This window comes from Lactuca saligna, chromosome 6 (genome assembly GCF_052625555.1).
Source record: "Lactuca saligna cultivar CGN05327 chromosome 6, ASM5262555v1, whole genome shotgun sequence".
Taxonomy (NCBI): domain Eukaryota; kingdom Viridiplantae; phylum Streptophyta; class Magnoliopsida; order Asterales; family Asteraceae; genus Lactuca; species Lactuca saligna.
Genome location: NC_136422.1, coordinates 8,858,573 through 8,879,028, shown reverse-complemented (window position 1 = coordinate 8,879,028; position 20,456 = coordinate 8,858,573). Strand labels below are relative to the sequence as shown.

The 20,456-nt window shown below is 40.4% G+C and overlaps 1 long non-coding RNA gene across 8 annotated transcripts; it reads right to left on the bottom strand.

Moving 5' to 3' along the window:
- Positions 1-15,405: 15,405 nt before the first annotated feature.
- LOC145001445 (uncharacterized) lies at positions 15,406-19,525 on the bottom strand. 8 transcript variants are annotated; one of them, XR_013661599.1, is made up of 6 exons: positions 18,974-19,525; positions 18,662-18,756; positions 18,135-18,494; positions 17,794-17,920; positions 17,075-17,149; positions 15,406-16,179 (listed from the first exon to the last, which is right to left on the bottom strand). It is a non-coding gene; the product is annotated as an uncharacterized LOC145001445 (long non-coding RNA). The 8 variants fall into 8 exon arrangements; XR_013661596.1 differs by having other exon boundaries at positions 15,406-15,563; XR_013661598.1 differs by having other exon boundaries at positions 15,406-15,563; positions 17,075-17,920; positions 18,135-18,238; positions 18,336-18,494.
- Between the last annotated feature and the right edge of the window lie 931 nt (positions 19,526-20,456).

Here is a 20,456-nt window from a genome sequence, read left to right as displayed (position 1 = left end):
AAACTGTTTTGGCACACTTCATCCATCAGAATCTGTGACATGTCGATTTGGGCCCTTATTTTTGCATTTTTCACATTTTAGGCCCAAAATTTGTGTTTTTAACCCAAAGAAATTATTGCTAAACTACTTAGCCAATTTTTCTTGAAGCACTTTGTGTTTAGAAATATATTTGAAGTTAAAATCATGTAGCACAAGTTATATCTCGGTTTTGATGAGTTTTGAGGCTAGATCCAACATAAAAACACATAAAAGCATACATATAAGCATGGAAATCATACAAGGCATACAAACACATATAGATCTACACTTTCACTTGTATTCCCCCCCCCCCCCCCCCCCCCCAAAACTCATAAAAACAGAAAATAGGGGGTATGAAGCTCACCTTGGGGTGTTGATTCGGTTTTGCAAGGAAAATGGAAGGAAAAATGAAGTGTTTTTGGCCTTGGCTCCCTTTGATGAAGATCTCGAGTTTTGAGATGGTTCTAGGGTGCAAGATCACGATTTTTGCATAGATTAGGAAAGGATTTTGATAACAAAAGAATTTAAACCATAGATCTATGCATAATCTTACCTTAGATGATGATTTACTTGCAAAATCCTCTTGGAAAGTCCCTAATTTTCGAGATTTTTGGAGAGGGGAGGAAGGAGAGTTCTTGAGTGTTCTAGAGAGAATTTGAGATATTTTTGGTGTGTGTGAGAGGGGATTCGGCCGAGAGTGGGAAGAGAGAAGAGAGGAAGTGATATTTGAAGTGATACATGCATGGAGGTATGTGATATGTGCCTAGAAATCCATTAGATAATAGTGAGGTGTCACTCACTAGTCAACATGCTTCCTTTCCTCTTGGGCTCATGCATTGGGCCGAGAATGGGGAGAGAAGAAGGAAAAATTGGGCTCTTTGCCCCTAAGCCCAACATTAGAGGTAGTTTAGGGTATTTATTGGTCTTATAAAATAAAATTGTGATTTTTATGCTTTATTAAGCTAGGTTAGGTTAAATTATGGATCAAAACTTGTGTTTTATTTCATTCTAGGTTCTACCTAGCCCAAAATATTGCAATAAACGAATGTGGGTCCAATTAGAACCCAATTAGGGTCCTAAACCCATGATAGTCCAATTTGGAAATTCATTGGTCCATTTGGATCCAATAAGGAAGTCCTAGTCCTAAATGGACTTAACAAGAACTTCTAGGGTCTCCAATTGTTTGATGACTACTTATAGTACTTGTATCTTGTATTTGATTGAAGTTTTTGATTCACATGTACTTGAATGCATAGATTACATGGCTCAAAATTTATAGTTGTGACATCATCCCCCCGTTAGAGGGAATTTCGTCCCGAAATTCTGTTTGAAAGCTAGATTTGAGAAAACTAGAATAGGTGAGGGTACTTTTGCTTCATTTGATCTTCGCGTTCCCACGTGAATTCTGGCCCACGCTTTGCGTTCCACCGTACCTTCACGATCGGGATGCGACTCTGCTTAGTACGCTTCACCTCCCTGTCCATAATCTCGATTGGTTCTTCGACGAACAGGAGATTCTCATTGATTTCGATTTCGTCAAGAGGAATGACAAGGGTTTCATCTGATAGGAACTTTTTCAGATTAGAAACATGAAACACGGGGTGTACACCGTTTAGCTCTGCGGGTAGTTGTAGTCTGTATGCTACTGGACCTATTCGGGCGACGATTTCGAAAGGTCCAACGTATCGCGGGTTCAGCTTTCCCCGTTTTCCGAAACGTATAACCCCTTTCCAGGGTGAGACCTTCAACATTACTCGATCACCGACCTGGAATTCTAAGGGCTTTCGCCGTTTATCAGCGTAGCTCTTTTGCCGGTCACGCGATGCCTGTAATCGAGCTTTGATCTGGACAATCTTTTCTGTGGTCTCGCGAATGATTTCCGATCCCGTTAATGCCCTGTTTGACGCATGTGTTCTTGCTAGCTGGGTGTCACCTACTTCAGCCCAACATAACGGTGATCTACATTTACGCCCGTACAGTGCTTCGAAAGGGGCCACCTTAATGCTCGAATGATAACTATTGTTATATGAAAACTCGATCAACGGTAGGTGGGTATCCCAAGACTTTCCGAAGTCTATCACACATGCACAAAGCATGTCTTCAAGCGTCTGAATGGTTCGTTCGCTTTGACCGTCCGTTTGTGGATGATACGCTGTGCTCATATCAAGATGAGTTCCCATTGCCTTGTGGAGCGACTGCCAAAAGCGTGACGTGAACCTACTGTCCCTATCCGAGATGATAGATTTTGGCACTCCATGAAGTCTTACAATCTCTCGTAGGTATAAACGTGTCAGCCTCTCCATCTTGTAGGACTCTTTGATGGGCAGGAAATGGGCAGATTTCGTCAGTCGATCGATGATTACCCATATGGTGTCCAAACCGTCCGGCGTCTTGGGCAGCTTGGTCACGAAGTCCATAGAAATCCCCTCCCATTTCCACTCAGGGATTGCCGGTTGCTGTAACAATCCGGAAGGTTTCTGGTATTCCACTTTTACCTTGGCACACGTAAGGCACTTACTAACATAAGTTGCGATTTCCGCCTTCATGTTAGGCCACCAATAGTGCTGCTTAATGTCCAAATACATCTTGTCCGAACCAGGATGAATGGAGTATCGTGTCTTGTGGGCTTCCTTCATAACGATCTCCCTGAATCCTCCGATCTTTGGAACCCAAATACGGTTCATGAAGTAGTATACCCCATTCTCTTTGACTTCCAGGTTCTTCTCCATTCCGCGTAATGCCTCGCTAGTTCTATTTTCCGTTTTCATAGCCTCTACCTGGACTGATGCAATTTGAGCGGTCAGATGAGACTGAATGGTTATCGAGTGCGTTTTCGCACGGCGATTTGTGTACTCCTTCCGACTTAATGCGTCAGCTACCACGTTGGCCTTGCCTGGATGGTACTTGATCTCGCATTCGTAGTCGTTTAACAACTCCACCCATCTTCGTTGTCTCATGTTCAGCTCCTTCTGATTCAAGATGTGCTGGAGGCTCTTGTGGTCTGTGAAGATGGTGCACTTTGTACCGTACAGGTAGTGCCTCCAAATTTTTAGGGCGAAGACCACGGCTCCCAGTTCTAGGTCATGGGTTGTGTAATTTACTTCGTGCGTCTTTAGTTGACGGGACGCATATGCTATCACTCTTCCACGTTGCATGAGAACGCAACCTAAACCTTGATTTGACGCGTCACAGTAAACTACAAAATCTTCCGTCCCTTCGGGTAGAGATAGTACAGGAGCGCTACAAAGAGCTTGCTTCAAGGCTCGAAACGCAATCTCTTGTCGGTCTGTCCACTTGAATGGCACACTCTTTTGCGTAAGCAAGGTAAGTGGCTTGGCGATTTTAGAGAAGTTTTGGATGAATCTCCTATAGTAGCCTGCTAGGCCTAAGAACTGACGAATTTCTGTGGGCGTAGTCGGAGTTGCCCATCCTTCCACAGCTTTGACCTTAGAGGGATCCACATGAATTCCATCTTGGCTAACTACGTGACCGAGAAAAATCACGCTCCGTAGCCAAAACTCACACTTAGAGAGTTTGGCGTAAAGCCTTTCCGATCGCAGCGTCTCTAGGACTTGTCGGAGATGTTGGCCATGCTCCTCTTTGCTTCGAGAATAGACGAGGATGTCATCGATAAACACAATGACGAAGTTGTCCAAGAACGGTCGACAGATTCGGTTCATTAGGTCCATAAATGCGGCGGGTGCATTTGTTAGACCGAAGGGCATTACGACGAATTCATAATGTCCATAGCGGGTTCGGAAAGCGGTTTTAGGGATATCTTCTTCTCGGACCTTGAGTTGATGGTATCCGGATCGTAGATCAATTTTTGAAAAATAGCTAGCTCCTTGGAGCTGGTCGAATAGATCATCGATCCGAGGGAGTGGGTAGCGGTTTTTAACAGTGAGTTTATTCAACTCTCTGTAATCGATGCACATTCTGAAAGATCCGTCCTTCTTCTTGACAAAGAGCACCGGAGCTCCCCATGGCGAGTAGCTAGGTCGGATAATTTCCCTTGTCCAGAAGCTCACTGAGTTGGCTGGACAATTCCTGCATTTTAGCAGGTGCCAATCGATATGGTGATTTAGCGAGAGGAGTTGCTCCTGGGACGAGGTCGATTCGGAACTCAACCTGTCTCTCTGGGGGTACTCCTGGGAGATCTTCAGGAAACACGTCCGGGAATTCACACGCTACCGGAATGTCTTGGATGTTAATTTCTTCTTTGGTCTTGTCCACTATGTGGGCCAAGAACGCTAAGTTGTTCTTTCGCAGATGTTTTTGTGCCTTGATGCACGAGATAAGACGAAGATTCGTGCTAGGCTTGTCTCCGTAAATTACTAGGGTTTCGTGATTCGGGAGACGAAGGCGAACGGCCTTCTCGTGGCACAAAACCTCAGCATGGTGGGGGCTCAACCAATCCATGCCGATAATCACATCGAAACTCCTAATTGACACTGGCATCAGATCTATTCGTAAGACGTGTTGGTTAAGGGTTAGGGTACATCCAGTGTAGATTTCTCTAGTGGATTCGGTCTTCCCATTGGCCATTTCCACCGTATAGGTTTCATTTAGCTTCTGGGGTTGTTGTTTTAATAAATGTTTAAACTTCTCGCTTACGAAACTTCGCTCCGCTCCGGTATCAAATAAGATGCATGCATAAGTGTGGTTTAGGAGGAACGTACCGGTCACAACTGCGGGGTCCTGAACTGCATCCCTCTGACCCATAGTTAGCATTCTTCCTGCTCCTCTGTTTCCTGAGTTGTTGTTGTTGTTAGGGCAGTCTCGACGGAAGTGTCCCGTCCTTCCACACCCGAAACAGGTGTGACTAAGCCCTGCATTGTTGCCACCGGCATTGGTGTTGTTGTTATTGCGAGGGTTGTTGTTGTTCTGGTTGTTTCCCTGATTCTGGTTCTGAGAAGGATAAGTCCTGCAGAACTTTGCAGTGTGTCCCCTTCGGTTGCAACTGGTGCAATGGAACTCCCTACATTCTCCTTGGTGATGGAAACCGCACTTGTTGCATTTGGGATGAGTACCGAAATAGGGTTTTGAGGTATTTGAAGCAGCTGAGGTTGGAGCATGTGATGTGACTGGTACCGGTGCAGTGACAGCATGAACTGCCACCGTTTGCTGCTTTTTAGAGGTCTCGGGACCCTGACGCCCCTTCCTCTTGTTGCTCCATCCTTTCTTACCATCACCCTCCTTTTTCTTCTCAGCCTCTACCGGTTTCTCGCCCTTTTTGTGGTTATGATCATATAACCTCTTTGCCAATCTCTTCGCACTGTCAAAAGTTTCAGGGTTCGCAGCTATCACATTTCCTTGAATGGGGGATGTCAGTCCCCAAATGAATCGTTCAATCTTCTTCCCCTCTGAAGTGATCATACCCGGGCACAACAGAGATAGTTCGCTGAATCTCGATATGTAAGCATCGATGTTCCCATTCTGCACCGTGAGATTCCATAGTTCCTGCTCCATCTTCTGTATTTCGCCTCGGGGGCAGTACTCAGCCGTCAACATCTCTTTCATCTTTGCCCAAGGAATAGAGTTGGCGACCGGGAGTGTCATGGCTTCCACATGACCATTCCACCAAGTGAGTGCTTGGTCCACCAAAGTGCAGGCCGCGAACTTCACTTTCATCTGCTCGGGGCACTCGCATATCTCGAATACCGACTCTACCTTCTCGATCCATCGCTTTAGGGCGATCACTCCTCCGGTACCGTTGAAAGTTCGGGGTTTAGCGTTCGCAAAATCCTTGTAGGTGCACGTTTTAGTGAGTCCTTGGTTCGCCCCGTTGTTCGAACTTCCAGATCCTTGCCCGTTACCTCCTCCGTTGTTTCCTCGGTGAAGTTGTGCCATCGCTGCTGTGACTGCAGCCGACACGGCTGCTTGGAAAGCAGTGGAGTCAGCTTCGGGCGGGGTTGGTCCTGGGTTTCCGCGAGTAGTTGGGCGAGGCATCTTTCTGTCATGAAACGGAAAGATGTTGAGTGTTCGTGGTTTCCGTGAGGTGGCGACTCTACTAACTAGGTGTATGGTACGAACCTAAACATTACTATCATCAAGCATGCAATCATAATGTCTCAACACATAGCAACTAAGAATAATTTAGCAAAACACACAAAAGTTCATTAATATTATCCGCATTTAGTACAAGAAAATTTGCTCGTAGGAGCATACATAAGTAATGCTAATCCGACAGCATAACGGCTCCATGAGTAGTGTAGTCACTTAAACATAGAGCCGGAGTACGTAACATAGTTCCTAATGATCTACTATGATAACTCTACCCCTAACCGCGATGAGTTGTGTCCGGAGGTGGTGCCGAAGTCACATGCCGAAATGTTGCGCCAGTAACTGCGCCATCTCTGCCATGTCTCCAATAACCTCATCCCTCTCATGCTCTGTTCGCACCGCCCGAGCTTCCATAGCATACAGCTGTTGTCGCAGTGCGACGACCTCAGCTTCGAGGGAACGGTTATCTCTTGGGGGGTTCACTGGTGGAGCGGGGTGATCGTGTTGTGCTACGTCCTCATATGGCGGGATGGGGTCCTGGTCCCCAGCCTGACCTTCCTCGTCGTCACTGTCGATTCCTCCAAACTCGTAGTCAGTGTCTACATATTCATCGGGTCCGACATCGTGTGCTTCACCTGGATTCTCTCCTGGCTCATCCACAAGCATCCCGTGAGCTACTAAGGCCTGATAATATTGGATACCCTGCTGCTCCCCCTCCTCCTCTAGCCACCCGTTGTTTCCCTGATTAGGGAAGTAGGGGTCTCCCGGGTGATGAAAGCCAGCCATGCTGTCTGCGCGAGTACGTACATATGCTAACATTATCCTAGGAGGCTATGACTATTGTACAGACTAAGCAAACATTCTCTTTTTGGGTGCTAAAGGGTATAGTTTTAGGTTCCCTGGCTATTCCGATCTCATCAAGACGCGTGTTAGTTTTACCTTGGAGAGAACGTAGTTGATCAGGCTACATTCACTCCTTGGTATCCCTAAGAACAGTCCCGAATTAACCAAGATACCAGTATTATTATGTTTGATTCAGCGTTAGGTTCTTATTCCTAATGCAAGCAAGTGTGTTTTATTTACTCGTTCTGTTCAGAGTTATGTTAGTCCCTCTTTTTGGTTTATAGTTGCATATCAATGTATGGCTCGACATGCTAGTTCACTATAAACAAAGCTCTGATACCAACCTGTCACACCCCCGAACCAGACGGCGGAAACGTCCGGGGGCTGTCGTGACTCAATTGAATACCATAACATTGAATATATATGAAACATAACAACATTCGTCACCATTCATCAACATAGTACAACCAGTAGTGTTTACATAACATACATTGTTTAAACATTACATTCCCCAAAAATTAAGTTGTTTAATTCATACAAAAATAAACCGCAACCGTCACTGGATATGATTTCCCTTGATTCACTGGCTCCCTGAGAATACAAGTATTTTGAAAAACGTCAACATATGAAATGTTGGTGAGTTCATAAGTAGTGTTTGAAATCGAATGTTTGTATTTTTTTGAAGAACCACCAGAAAATCCGATATTTTCTGAAAAGATAAGTTTCCGAAAACGTTTGTGAAGATCCATAGGTATGCTTGTTTGTTTCTATACTTGTAAAAAAAAATGTTCGTTTAGAATGTATGCATTTCAAATTTGTAAGTATTGAAAACCCTAGGAAAACCCGATGTCCTCCTAGTTCCTTGAATTACGTGATGTTACATTGAAACCATTGCATAGCGTATAGTGTCAGTCCCGGGCGACGTTGGAAGGTTTTCGAGCAGGATTATTTACTACAAACCCGCGTTACACAAACGCCCAGTTTATAGTTATACTAACGACTCCGAAGGCGTCGTCAATACTAATCGCGTTATCCAATCGCCCTGACTAGGTGAAGTCCCACATCCGAAGAGAAAGAGGTCACGAAGACCCCGGTAACTCCATTAGCCGGTTGGGGATAAAATGTACGAGGGGTCCCAGACCCGTCTCGCATGAAATGTAGACCTTACTAGCAAGACCAAAGGACCCTTGGGGACCGGTGGTATACAAGCCATTGAAAGTCCATTTACGTTGTGTCGGATCGGTAAAACCCAACACTCCGTAAAAAAAAATGTCTTCGGGCCTTAAGATCAGGTCATTGGGCTAGCTAGGCTCAACGAACAAGATTTTACACTTGTGGGGCCCAAAGATGGTGCATAGACGTCTGTGCACACTCGCATGTGTATGTATAACCAAACGTTACTTGTATGAATTGTAGTGTCGTAGTGTTAGTAGTTGTAGATTTCTATTGGCTCGAGACCGAGCCAATTCGTTTAACAACGACTTTTGGTATTGTAATGTATTGTATTCCGTTGATAGTCGTGGTGCCATCATTTGATCAAATTGGGTATATTGAACTAGCCTTGAAATATTCCTGTTTTCAGCCCCTCATCATTTGTAAAATTTACATTTTCAACCCCTTATATTAAATACTTCCCGGTTTAGTCCTTAAACTATTTTTCTTGACATTTTAACACCAAAAATTATTGAAATTAATATTTCTCAACATATTTTTCATAAAAACAGTTTAAGTCCTTGAAAATGCAGTTTTCACGGTTTTAACCCCTTCTTTTCGCAATTTTTACAATTTTGGCCCAATTTGGAAAATTTTTGCAACTTTGGTCCTTTTTAAATTTAAAAAGCATTTTAAACCTTTGAAAAGGAGTTGGAACACTTATAGTCCACTGTTTTACAGAAAGTTACAGTTTTGGCCCTCCAAAACAGATAAATTCGCATAATGGGCCTTATTGGGCCGAAAGTTACATTTTTAACCCATTAAGCTTAAAATTTATGTTTTTAGTCCCCTAAATGAGTATATTTCCAGAAATTTATTTATGAAAACTGTTTTGGCACACTTCATCCATCAGAATCTGTGACATGTCGATTTGGGCCCTTATTTTTGCATTTTTCACATTTTAGGCCCAAAATTTGTGTTTTTAACCCAAAGAAATTATTGCTAAACTACTTAGCCAATTTTTCTTGAAGCACTTTGTGTTTAGAAATATATTTGAAGTTAAAATCATGTAGCACAAGTTATATCTCGGTTTTGATGAGTTTTGAGGCTAGATCCAACATAAAAACACATAAAAGCATACATATAAGCATGGAAATCATACAAGGCATACAAACACATATAGATCTACACTTTCACTTGTATTCCCCCCCCCCCCCCCCCCCCCACAAAACTCATAAAAACAGAAAATAGGGGGTATGAAGCTCACCTTGGGGTGTTGATTCGGTTTTGCAAGGAAAATGGAAGGAAAAATGAAGTGTTTTTGGCCTTGGCTCCCTTTGATGAAGATCTCGAGTTTTGAGATGGTTCTAGGGTGCAAGATCACGATTTTTGCATAGATTAGGAAAGGATTTTGATAACAAAAGAATTTAAACCATAGATCTATGCATAATCTTACCTTAGATGATGATTTACTTGCAAAATCCTCTTGGAAAGTCCCTAATTTTCGAGATTTTTGGAGAGGGGAGGAAGGAGAGTTCTTGAGTGTTCTAGAGAGAATTTGAGATATTTTTGGTGTGTGTGAGAGGGGATTCGGCCGAGAGTGGGAAGAGAGAAGAGAGGAAGTGATATTTGAAGTGATACATGCATGGAGGTATGTGATATGTGCCTAGAAATCCATTAGATAATAGTGAGGTGTCACTCACTAGTCAACATGCTTCCTTTCCTCTTGGGCTCATGCATTGGGCCGAGAATGGGGAGAGAAGAAGGAAAAATTGGGCTCTTTGCCCCTAAGCCCAACATTAGAGGTAGTTTAGGGTATTTATTGGTCTTATAAAATAAAATTGTGATTTTTATGCTTTATTAAGCTAGGTTAGGTTAAATTATGGATCAAAACTTGTGTTTTATTTCATTCTAGGTTCTACCTAGCCCAAAATATTGCAATAAACGAATGTGGGTCCAATTAGAACCCAATTAGGGTCCTAAACCCATGATAGTCCAATTTGGAAATTCATTGGTCCATTTGGATCCAATAAGGAAGTCCTAGTCCTAAATGGACTTAACAAGAACTTCTAGGGTCTCCAATTGTTTGATGACTACTTATAGTACTTGTATCTTGTATTTGATTGAAGTTTTTGATTCACATGTACTTGAATGCATAGATTACATGGCTCAAAATTTATAGTTGTGACATTAATCCCCCAACTTCATTGGTGGTTGATTCTAGACATTTACCCAAGCCATAGGAGGTGTTTAAGGGAAAATTTAACACCTTAATTAATGTTCACGTCCCAAGAAGAGGGGTTTATGGTCCAAGAGTGTTCTTGGGACGTAAACTCTTGTTTACTCCTCAATATACAAGGTTTTGGTGTTCTAATCTCATACATGCAAATCCACAAGTCAAATCTAAGCCCTAGGAGTGATTTGGAAGGGTTTTGGGGCTTCAAAACCCCATTTATGAGTATTTGCGGTCCAAGAGGGTTCTTGGGCTGTGAACACATCATTATGAGGGTTTTGGGTGATTTAAACACGAATTTGAAGGTATATCAAGCTAAACAATAAGGTAGAATAGATTAATTATGATTATGGAGCTCGAAATGGGCGTTTTTTGATCGAAAGCAACTTGTAGAGAGAGAGAGAGTTAAAAAGGTGTAAATGAGGTTCACTCACCCTTATCTATGGTTTTGAGTGTGTGGCTCGGTGGAAATCTACTCGATACTGATGTTGAAAGGGGCTTTTGGTCACAACCGATTGGATGGTTGTAACTCGACGAGGTCGTGAATTAGAAACTTTTTAAAAAAGTATATCGAGGGCTTTTCACATGTTTCTACTGCATTTTGAACACTCATGAAGTTATTGTAAAAGTCCCAATTTTAATTAACCTAATCCAAAAACGTTAACGAAACTATTTAATAAAACAAGTTTTATTAGCGGAATAAGGGTTTACCGTGATGGAATAAATTTCGGGTGGTCACATCATCCCCCCGCTAGAGGGAATTTCGGGTGGTCACATCTCTTCGGGATTTGGGTTACGAAGTTTAATGCAACCTACTTTCAGACTTTACTCAAGTATTCTTGGATGCGGAGGTTATCCTGTGGTTCTTGACATTGTAGTATTCACTTCAGAGAATGCAGTCTATCGTCTACAGGGCGATGCTGACTTCTGCCATGTGGGAAGGCGGAGTGTCCTAGGCACTACTCATCAGTAGCGGGGTGGACGAAGTGCTTGAGTAGTGCAAGTGTCTTTTGCAACTACTTTTCCAATGGTTCTAAGTTTTCTCGATCTAGGTCAAATCTAGAGAGTATAGGGTTCTGTTACCCGGAACTTCTAATTTCTTCATCCACTCTTCTCAGCATTTAACTTATTGTAGCTTCCAGGTTTCCAGGATATCTGCTGAGATGCTTGATTCGTGGTGTTAAGCGTCAATGGATGGTCGTATTCAATGTCTTTGACTCTTACGACTTTTGTTACTTTTCCAACTGAGGGTGTTAGCTACTATATTGGCTGAATCAGGATGACAACAATTTCGGATTTGTGGTCATTTTAGTAGCTCAACCCGCAGTGGTTCTCTTGACTCTAGTTCCTATTCTATGGGATAGGATGAAGGGTTTTTACTATGAGATTCGTGGTAGAGCTTATACTTGGCTTAACCACTAATACTTGGTGTATGCAAGCCGTATATAATTAAGATCGACAGGATGTTCAGTTGTGCGACTGCACCCTAAACCCACAACCCAACGAGGAATAGGGAGTAGGGAGGAAACACACATCTTAAATGTTTTTGATCTAAATTATATACCACTCTTATGCATATACCCAGTTAATAGTAGTCAATCCCATGAGTTCTTTCCTCTTGATTCACAAACCCGATTGTGAAGTGCTAAGGGTCTATCTGGGGGATCTACGGAGTAGGTTTCAGGTGGTTGTCGTCTTCTGGAATGCCTGCAGTGTCTTTCGCTTCGAATTCTATCTGTCTAAGAAGGGGTTGGTTAACAGTGCACGGTACCTCACTCAGGGGTATTTCGGAAAGTTTTAGATAAGAGAGACGACTGGCAGATTACATTAGGTTTTATTATTAGGTTCGGAATAACCTTTATTTGCGGAAATGGCTATGGTGAAAGTTCTTTTTACACAGCACTAGGAATTTACACATGGTTGCACTAAGTCGAACCATGATTGATAGAGGCGTCGAAGTTGGCATACATCGACATAACATAGAACGAGGGTCGATAGGGCCATGTGCTGAACGGGCACACAAGTTTCTTGGCGTCTTGGGTTTTGTCCCGTATCACTGTCACTGATACCTGGACCAATAGAGTCAATGCGGAACTATAGAGGGTCCTGAATGTTTCTGAATAGTGTATCTTTCATGAATGGATTCTCACGAGGCCTTTCTATAATCGCCTAGCATACACTAGTCATGTATAATTAAGGTGGGGAGAACTGTTGACTGAGCGACTCCGCCCTAAATCCACAACCAAACGAGGAACAGGAAATGAAACAGCATCACTCACTCGAGGTCTATCCATCTTAATTATACATGGCTTTAACGTATATACCGAGCCATTATAGTTTTACCTTGTGAAATTTTTAGTTTTACAACAGTGCTGCGACTTTTAAAAGAGTTACAGTATTAGATTTACTACAAGATTAATGTTGTGAACTAGGTGTATTACAAAAGCAGGCATACGCAGTACGAGGGTCCCTATACGGATGGGATCTCGCAAAAGATAAGACTCTGGTCGCACTAGTTCTAAACAGTTTACTAGTCTGATACAACGAATGCTTAGAATACTTTAACGAGTGTCTGGAGTAGTTTCTCCTGCAACAGTGATCCTTAGTATCTCCTCGTCTGTGCCGGAGTTCTTTATTATTGGACAGTCCTTTTGAGGTGTCCCATCTCGCCGCATTGGTGACATGTCTGGTTCGTACTAGTATTGGTGGTGGGGGTGAGTTGCTTAGTCAGAGTTACATGGACACGGGTGCCCTCCTCGTTCCTCCACATTGAAAAATTCCCTTTAAAGAGTCCGGCTTTAACACCACTTTTGTGTGTAGGGTTGGTCCCAATTCCAGGGACTTGTGAAATGGGTCGTGTTCGTGCTGAAGGGGCGGTGGTTGCCACTTGCTGTTGTTGCGTGACAAGTCTTTGGAGTCGTTGGCGTTCCTTTCGAGCTCGGCGTTTTCATTTCCTCCTCTCGATTTTACAACTTTGTGTGTCCGTAACTGCCGCCACTTGTTGGCTTCTTGGATCGGTACGACGATCAGAATTTTCCATTCCTTTTTCAGTGATTGCATTACTAGCGTTGGGGTTTGCAAGGACAACTGGCACGGCAGCTGTTACCGTGGCTTGGAAAGTGGCAGCGTCGATATGAAGGATAGGGGCTTCATTGTTTGGCTGACTATTTTTCGGATGATGACATGATTCTGTAACACGAAAGACAAGGGGTTCATGAGTGACCAAGGTTGGCTCTAGATTATTTGATTATGAATAAGAGATGAGTTATTATACATGAGAATTCAACTTATACATGTTATGATATAATCAAGACTGGGCGGATAGTAAAATGTGTGATTCTATTTTAGTTTCACATCCCGACGAGGAAAAGAAACTAAGTCAACAATCTCACATTTTACTGTCTACCAGGTCTTCGTTATATATAACTTGGAAATGTATGAGTGAGGAAATCATACTAATAACCTTCTTACTAACCCTTCATAATTGAACTAGAATTCCTAGTAAGGGCTATCTTTGGACCTAGATGTGTTTCAATCGTTCACAAAAGGAGTAGGAGTATGTTCTCGAAGGTTTGACCTACATCCCTATGATGCAGTCCTGGTATCAAGGTAGGGGTATGAGTATCGGAAAGCCATAAGATGGGGGTCGTTCCTACTAAGTTATCTTTATATTTGGAGAGAATCACTCTCCGGCTCTGGGAAGATCTGAGGACAGTTCAGAACGAAGACCGCGGGAAGAAAGGCTCATGAAGAGTTATGGCTAAACACTCTCAATCGAGGTTTTGGGATACGATCTAATCGTATTACTTGCGACGGGAAGAGACGATTTACTTAACACATAGTATGAGTAGTGTAATCACTAACTCACTAAATTGTATTATTTTATGGGTGTATTAGCGCGACAATAACGAGGAAAAGGCACTTCTCGGGTTCCATGTATTGGCTTCCTCTGTCTACCTCTTATCCTAGACTGGGACTGATGTTGGTTTTCTTCGGATAGATACCTAGGGTTCTCTTCTCGTGTAGACATATTGGATTTCTACTTCGTCTTACTTACAATTCTAACTCTGAGTGTCATCGCTTTATGATGGATGACTGGAAATCTCGGAAGTTCAGGCGAATTTCCCACCGATGTCCCTAAAGGGTATAGGCACTTGGTGGTTTCAATAGTCTCGACCTAGTTCATTTATTTCCGAACTGGAAATTTTCTTAATGAACTTCTTCTGGATCTGGATCAACTCTTCTGTCGAACACTGAAGTGGATAAGGTTTTCTACAGGGTTCGTACGAGAATAGAAATGTCTAAAGAATCCTAAGAGATTATTAAAACATTTCACTGGGTGATCCATATCGAGTCCTGCTACAATTACATAGGGTACACAAATTATATATAGCTTAGATCTGATAGGACTTCGAATATATGATACTACTCTACATCCATATCCCAACGAGGAAAAGGAAGTACAACGAAACCACACATTCTTAACCTATGGAATCCTTACTATGCAAAATCTTGGAAGTATACCCCCTGTAATCATAGGTATATCAATAAGGGATCTTTTTAGTTTTTCACACAAGGTTATCTATGGATCCTAAAATACCCCTATGGTATTTTAATTACTTGATTGGCTTTTTAACTTCTTAATATGATTCTGGGATTAATGTGAGTCTTTTAGTATTCCAAAATACTCCCATAGTATTTTAAACTTTACGTTTGGCTCTAGAATTCCTGTTTGGTAAGTTTCAGATTCGTTGCAACACCACCATCACTCCCAAGCACATGTTGATCGCATCTCGAATAAATGTAGTTGATCAGGTTACATTTATTCCAGCTTACAATTACATAACTTCCCAGGTTTGTCGGTAGTGGTCGACATCCAAAGACTTTTATTTTGTTCTTGTTGTGATACTTTTGTTCGAGTGTTTAGATTCTGAATGTTCTTATAATTTGGTAAAACATGGTTATATTTTAAAGTATAATTCTTTGTCGGAATGTTTTATCCCAATGTATTTATAGGTTGTATATCTTTTATGAATTGATATACTGAGCTCACTATAAACAATGCTCTGATACCAATCTGTCACACCCCAAAATCGGAACGGCGGAAACGTTCTGGGGTGAATGATGTCATGTCAAGTATCGCAACATATGCAGTATAGTAATCAAAGTACAACAACCATTGAATTAATAGTAATAGTTTTACATAGGTTACATTTCATAACAACATCAAAGTAATACAATAAATAATATAGATGCAGCTCAGTACTAGGTTGTCTCCGCAAATGCTCCCGGGATGTACCTGTCTATCGATGACCTGAGAATACAAGTGATTTTGAAAGCGAGTATCAACATTTTTATAATGCTGGTGAGTTCATAAGTATTTAGTGTAATTTGTATAAATACACATTTTTATTCAAAATAACTTTATGAAAGATAGTAGTTTAGAATCTACGGTGTATTAGCATCCTTGCCAGATAATCCTATATTTTCTAAATAAAAGAAGTCTTCTACCAAGACCCGACGGATCTACGTTTTAAGGAGTAATTTCCCCCAAAAATACTATCATTACCAAAATACAGTATTGACTTTAAAGGAATAATGAGAAATCCACAAATAAAATACCAAGGGAAAATAATATATACCTCAAATGCAATACTGCTAACTAAAACAAAAGAAATCATAGACTCCAGGCAGTATAAAATGAACGATACAGCTAACAAAGTCTAAAACAATGGGTGAATGTGAACTAGTATGTAACCATGTTGATAGACGATAGAGTATCCGATGACCCACCAGATCACGCGTAGAGGTAGTGGCATTATGTCACCCATGGGCCTTACCGGCACGGACTGTAGCTAGTAGTCTGGGTGTGGGAGTGTCAGTCCCGTATAGATCTATACACATGATGTTCGCTCTCCTTCTCGGAGACTCTGATTACACGGCGTTGGCGCAATGAAGCGTCGTAGAGGGAAATACGGTGTCACATTCTAAAGCAAAATATATATATATATATATATATATATATATATATATATATATATATATATATATATATATATATATATATAAAGACAGAGATAGAGATAGAGATAGAGTCTCCTAACTATTCCTATAATAGTTACTAAGGTTCTAGAAACGTGAATAATAGAAGGTTGCCTTTACTACCCAAAGGCGATGAACTAGCTGAGGGAGAGAGAGAGAGAGAGAGAGAGAGAGAGAGAGAGAGCTTTTATGTCCATATATGTATACGTGATATATAATTAATGTTTAAACGACCTTCGGACGCATGCCTGATACCCACCAGACCACATCCCAACGAGAAAAAAGAAATAGGGCGAACTAACCTTCCTAAGTCCTTTAAACATTATTTATATAATTATACAAATATAGGCATGCATTTAACGAAGTAAAAGCATAGAAGAAAACTTTAGTAAAAGCTTTATACTTAATAATTTACGACTTGCTGTCATCTTGCAAAACAAGCTTTGAAAAAGGTTTTTATAAAACAGTTTAAGTGAAGAAAACCTTTGAAAAACCTTTAATAAGCCATTATGACTAGATGTCTCTTTAGCAAATGCACTTTGGAAAACTTTGGATAAACTTTAATGATCTAAAAAGAGATATTCATACTTTAACAGGATTTGAAACCCTGATTTAAAAATCTTAATTTGATTAAAACAGTTAACATGCAAAATTCTAGTTGGTATACAGTTATTAATCACATGTGATTTATCTAACAACTTTACAATTCAATTTGTATTCCCGCCCACCCCTATAAAAGCAATTAAAATCATTTAAAAGGTTAATTCATGGGTATGAACTCACCTGTGGCAAGTGGATCCGATGGTAGTGTCGGTCGAGTACTCGCTGTCAAGTGAAGACTTGAACACACTTAATCACCTAGTAACATATGATGTTATATGTTTACATACAATTAGTGATTATAAAACTATTTAAACACGTATAAGCATCCTAATGAGCGGAAAACACTTTGGTCGAGTACTAGAAGGCTATTGAGTTGCAATAAGGGAGTGTATGGCCTAGTTAGGGAGTTTACTCTTCAAGAGTAAACTCTTTATGGAAATTTCGGCCCTAAGACCATATCCCCATGAGTTTACGGCCGTAAACTCATGGGTGGTGTGTTCTTAGATGTTTTAAGGTCTTATATCACTCTTAGAATTAGGCTAGGTTCATATTTAGGGCATATGAAGGGGTTAAGGCTCCAAATGAACCATTTAAGGGAGTTCACGGCTGTAAACATAGAGTTTACGGCCGTAAACTCTCACTTGGTCCTTCAACTCATGATTTAAGGTCTTAAATGAAAGAGTATAAGGTTCTATGCATTTTTCCAATCCAAAGGGAAAATTAGGGCATCATTTGGCTTTCTTAAGGGAGTTTACGGCCCACGGACCAATCCTAGGGGGTTTATGGCCGTAAACTCCTAAGTCCATTATTTCCTTGATGTTTAATCCCTGTACTTCATTGGTGGTTGATTCTAGACATTTACCCAAGCCATAGGAGGTGTTTAATGGAAAATTTAACACCTTAATTGGTGTTCACGGCCCAAGAAGAGGGGTTTACGGTCCAAGAGTGTTCTTGGGCCGTAAACTCTTGTTTACTCCTCAATATACAAGGTTTTGGTGTTCACATCTGCGCCGGTTTCCAGTCATCCTGTGCAAATGAATCATTGTTTAAAGCCTAAAACCCTCCATAAAAAAACTGGCAACTTTCATGAGTGAGTGAGTATAGTAGTAAACTAAGTTGATGCCATGAGTAGCAACATGGAATGATTTGAAGCCCATTAACAAAAAAAAAAGGCTTAGTCCTTTGACATATGGAATCCATGTTTCACCATCATATAAAGAAAAAGCCATTTATTTGTTACCTGAACCTTCAGTGGAAGAGTAATCAAGACTGGTGGCCGTCCCATATCCACCACCTCAGAACCACATCCAAGTTGCAACCCTTTCCAACTTCCCTGAAAAACACCTTTTACAATATTTTCAATGAGAAAATATATCAGTCACTTGAGTACAAACCAATACCATCAACTTCTTATAGTATAATAAAGATGGTCACATAACACCTGTTCTAACCATACATAAATGAAACTCCATTAACAAAAAATGTAACTTGAACTGCTAAACACCAGAGTTTCAAATGTGGCTCAGTGCTTTCCTTCCTCCAAGACCCTTCTACTTTGTTCTTTTGAACAGTCTTAACATTTCCAACTTGTCAAAGATTGCTGATCCAAAGAATTTCCAAAATCGAAGGGTTAGAGAGTACAAAGTGTATGCAAAAGTAGAAAAGATCGGTCAATCCCCTATAATTTAAGATAAAAAGGTCAAATGACAAATAATTTAATGGAGATACAATGCTATAGTCGCAATTTCTAAAAGCATGCAGACTTACCTGAGATTGTTCGCAATAATGAGGTGCTCCGATTCCGCCAAAAGTCGTCGTGAACAAAAAGGTTTGAAATTGGAGGCATCTATGCTGAGGTCGGGCTATGTAGTTGTAAAATCGATGAAAAAAAAACCTTTAGTACCAAATTGAAGAAAAATAAAACGAATACCTACATGCTTCCATCCATGACTGAATAACAATCTGTTCAAATCAATCCACTAAAATTTAAAAAAAAAAAAAAAAAAAAAAAAAAAAAAAAAAAAAAAAAAAGAGTAGAATCGAACAAAAAAAAAAACATACATGAGGCTAGAAAGTTACCTCCGCGATGTATGGCCTAAACACACACCAAAATCGCAGCTCTATTTAAAGTCGACAGAAGGTGTTCGCCGGAATCGCTACCCTCACGGGAAAAATCCGCCACAGCCTCACCTCTCACTCTCGTTGTTTCTGTCACTCGGTATCTATCTCTGGTAGATTTAGTTACCATCTTCAGAAGGTGGTGGTATTTGTTAGTCTAAGGTATCCTGCCTGTAGCCCTAACGTACGGAAAGGCACGACGGGAAGAAACAAAAGGATGCTCGTGACAGTCGATACCCAACGGTCTCTCTGATCAGTGTGATTTTATTGGGAGAAGACGAGGCAACCTCCGGTGCAGTGACGGGAGATTAAAAGGATATGAGAAGGATATAGAAGATTGTAGGTGTTTGAATGTAACATTGGGTTTTTTTTTGAAGAAGAAGAAGAAGAAGAGGATGTAGGTCAATGGCGATGGCGTTGTGATTGGTTAAAGAAGACGGTACAATGTGTGGCCTGGAAACGAAATTTTGTGGCAAAAGAGGAAAGAGAAAGAAGTTTACTTTTCCCCAAGCTTTTAAGCTTTTATGTTATATATAATCTAAATTGAACCAAAAATATATAATTAAAGGATGTACAGTACCACACTTGTTTCCGTTTTGAAAAACTAAAACATTTACAATCTACAAACTACATTTGAAAAAAAAAAATATATATGTTAACTTATTCGGCCTTTGAAAAAAATTGTTTATTTATTAAAGTAAGAAATGTTTTTATTTTTTTATTTCTTTTTTAACTTAAGATAAGGACCACAGTTTTATAATATTTATATCTGATTTATACAATTGTCATAACAAAGTTGTTTGGAAACACTCATATCATATATCTTACATTAACTTCTAAGCATTTTGATCTAGTTTATAATACTAGCATGCGGTTAAACCTCATCGCCATCGTCATCATTAATTCTTACATAAGATGATTTTTATAAACTTATTACAAACATATTTATTTTTTAGTCAAATAAATAAGATAAAGCTCTTTGAATAATACAATTGTCATAACAAAGTTGTTTGGAAACACTCATATCATATATCTTACATTAACTTCTTAGCATTTTGATCTAGTTTTATAATACTAGCATGTGGTTGAACCTCATCGCCATGGTAATCATTAACTCGTACATATGATGATTTTTATAAACGTATTACAAACATATTTATTTTTTAGTCAAATAAATATGATAAAGCTCTTTGAATAAAAGAAAATGTGAGTAAACATGATGACTATAATAGGTTAAATAACCAGTGACAATAAGTTAGGATGGGTTGTCTTTCCTTAAATTTATGAAATATTGTGATAGGGCTAATCTCCAAAGAATTAAGATGAAGAAGGCATACTAAAATAACATAACGATTTCAATAACTTTTCTGCTTAATTCATTAACCTAACATACATCAATTTAAATAACAATGAAATGGAAGTGCTAGCTAAAAATTAGGAACAT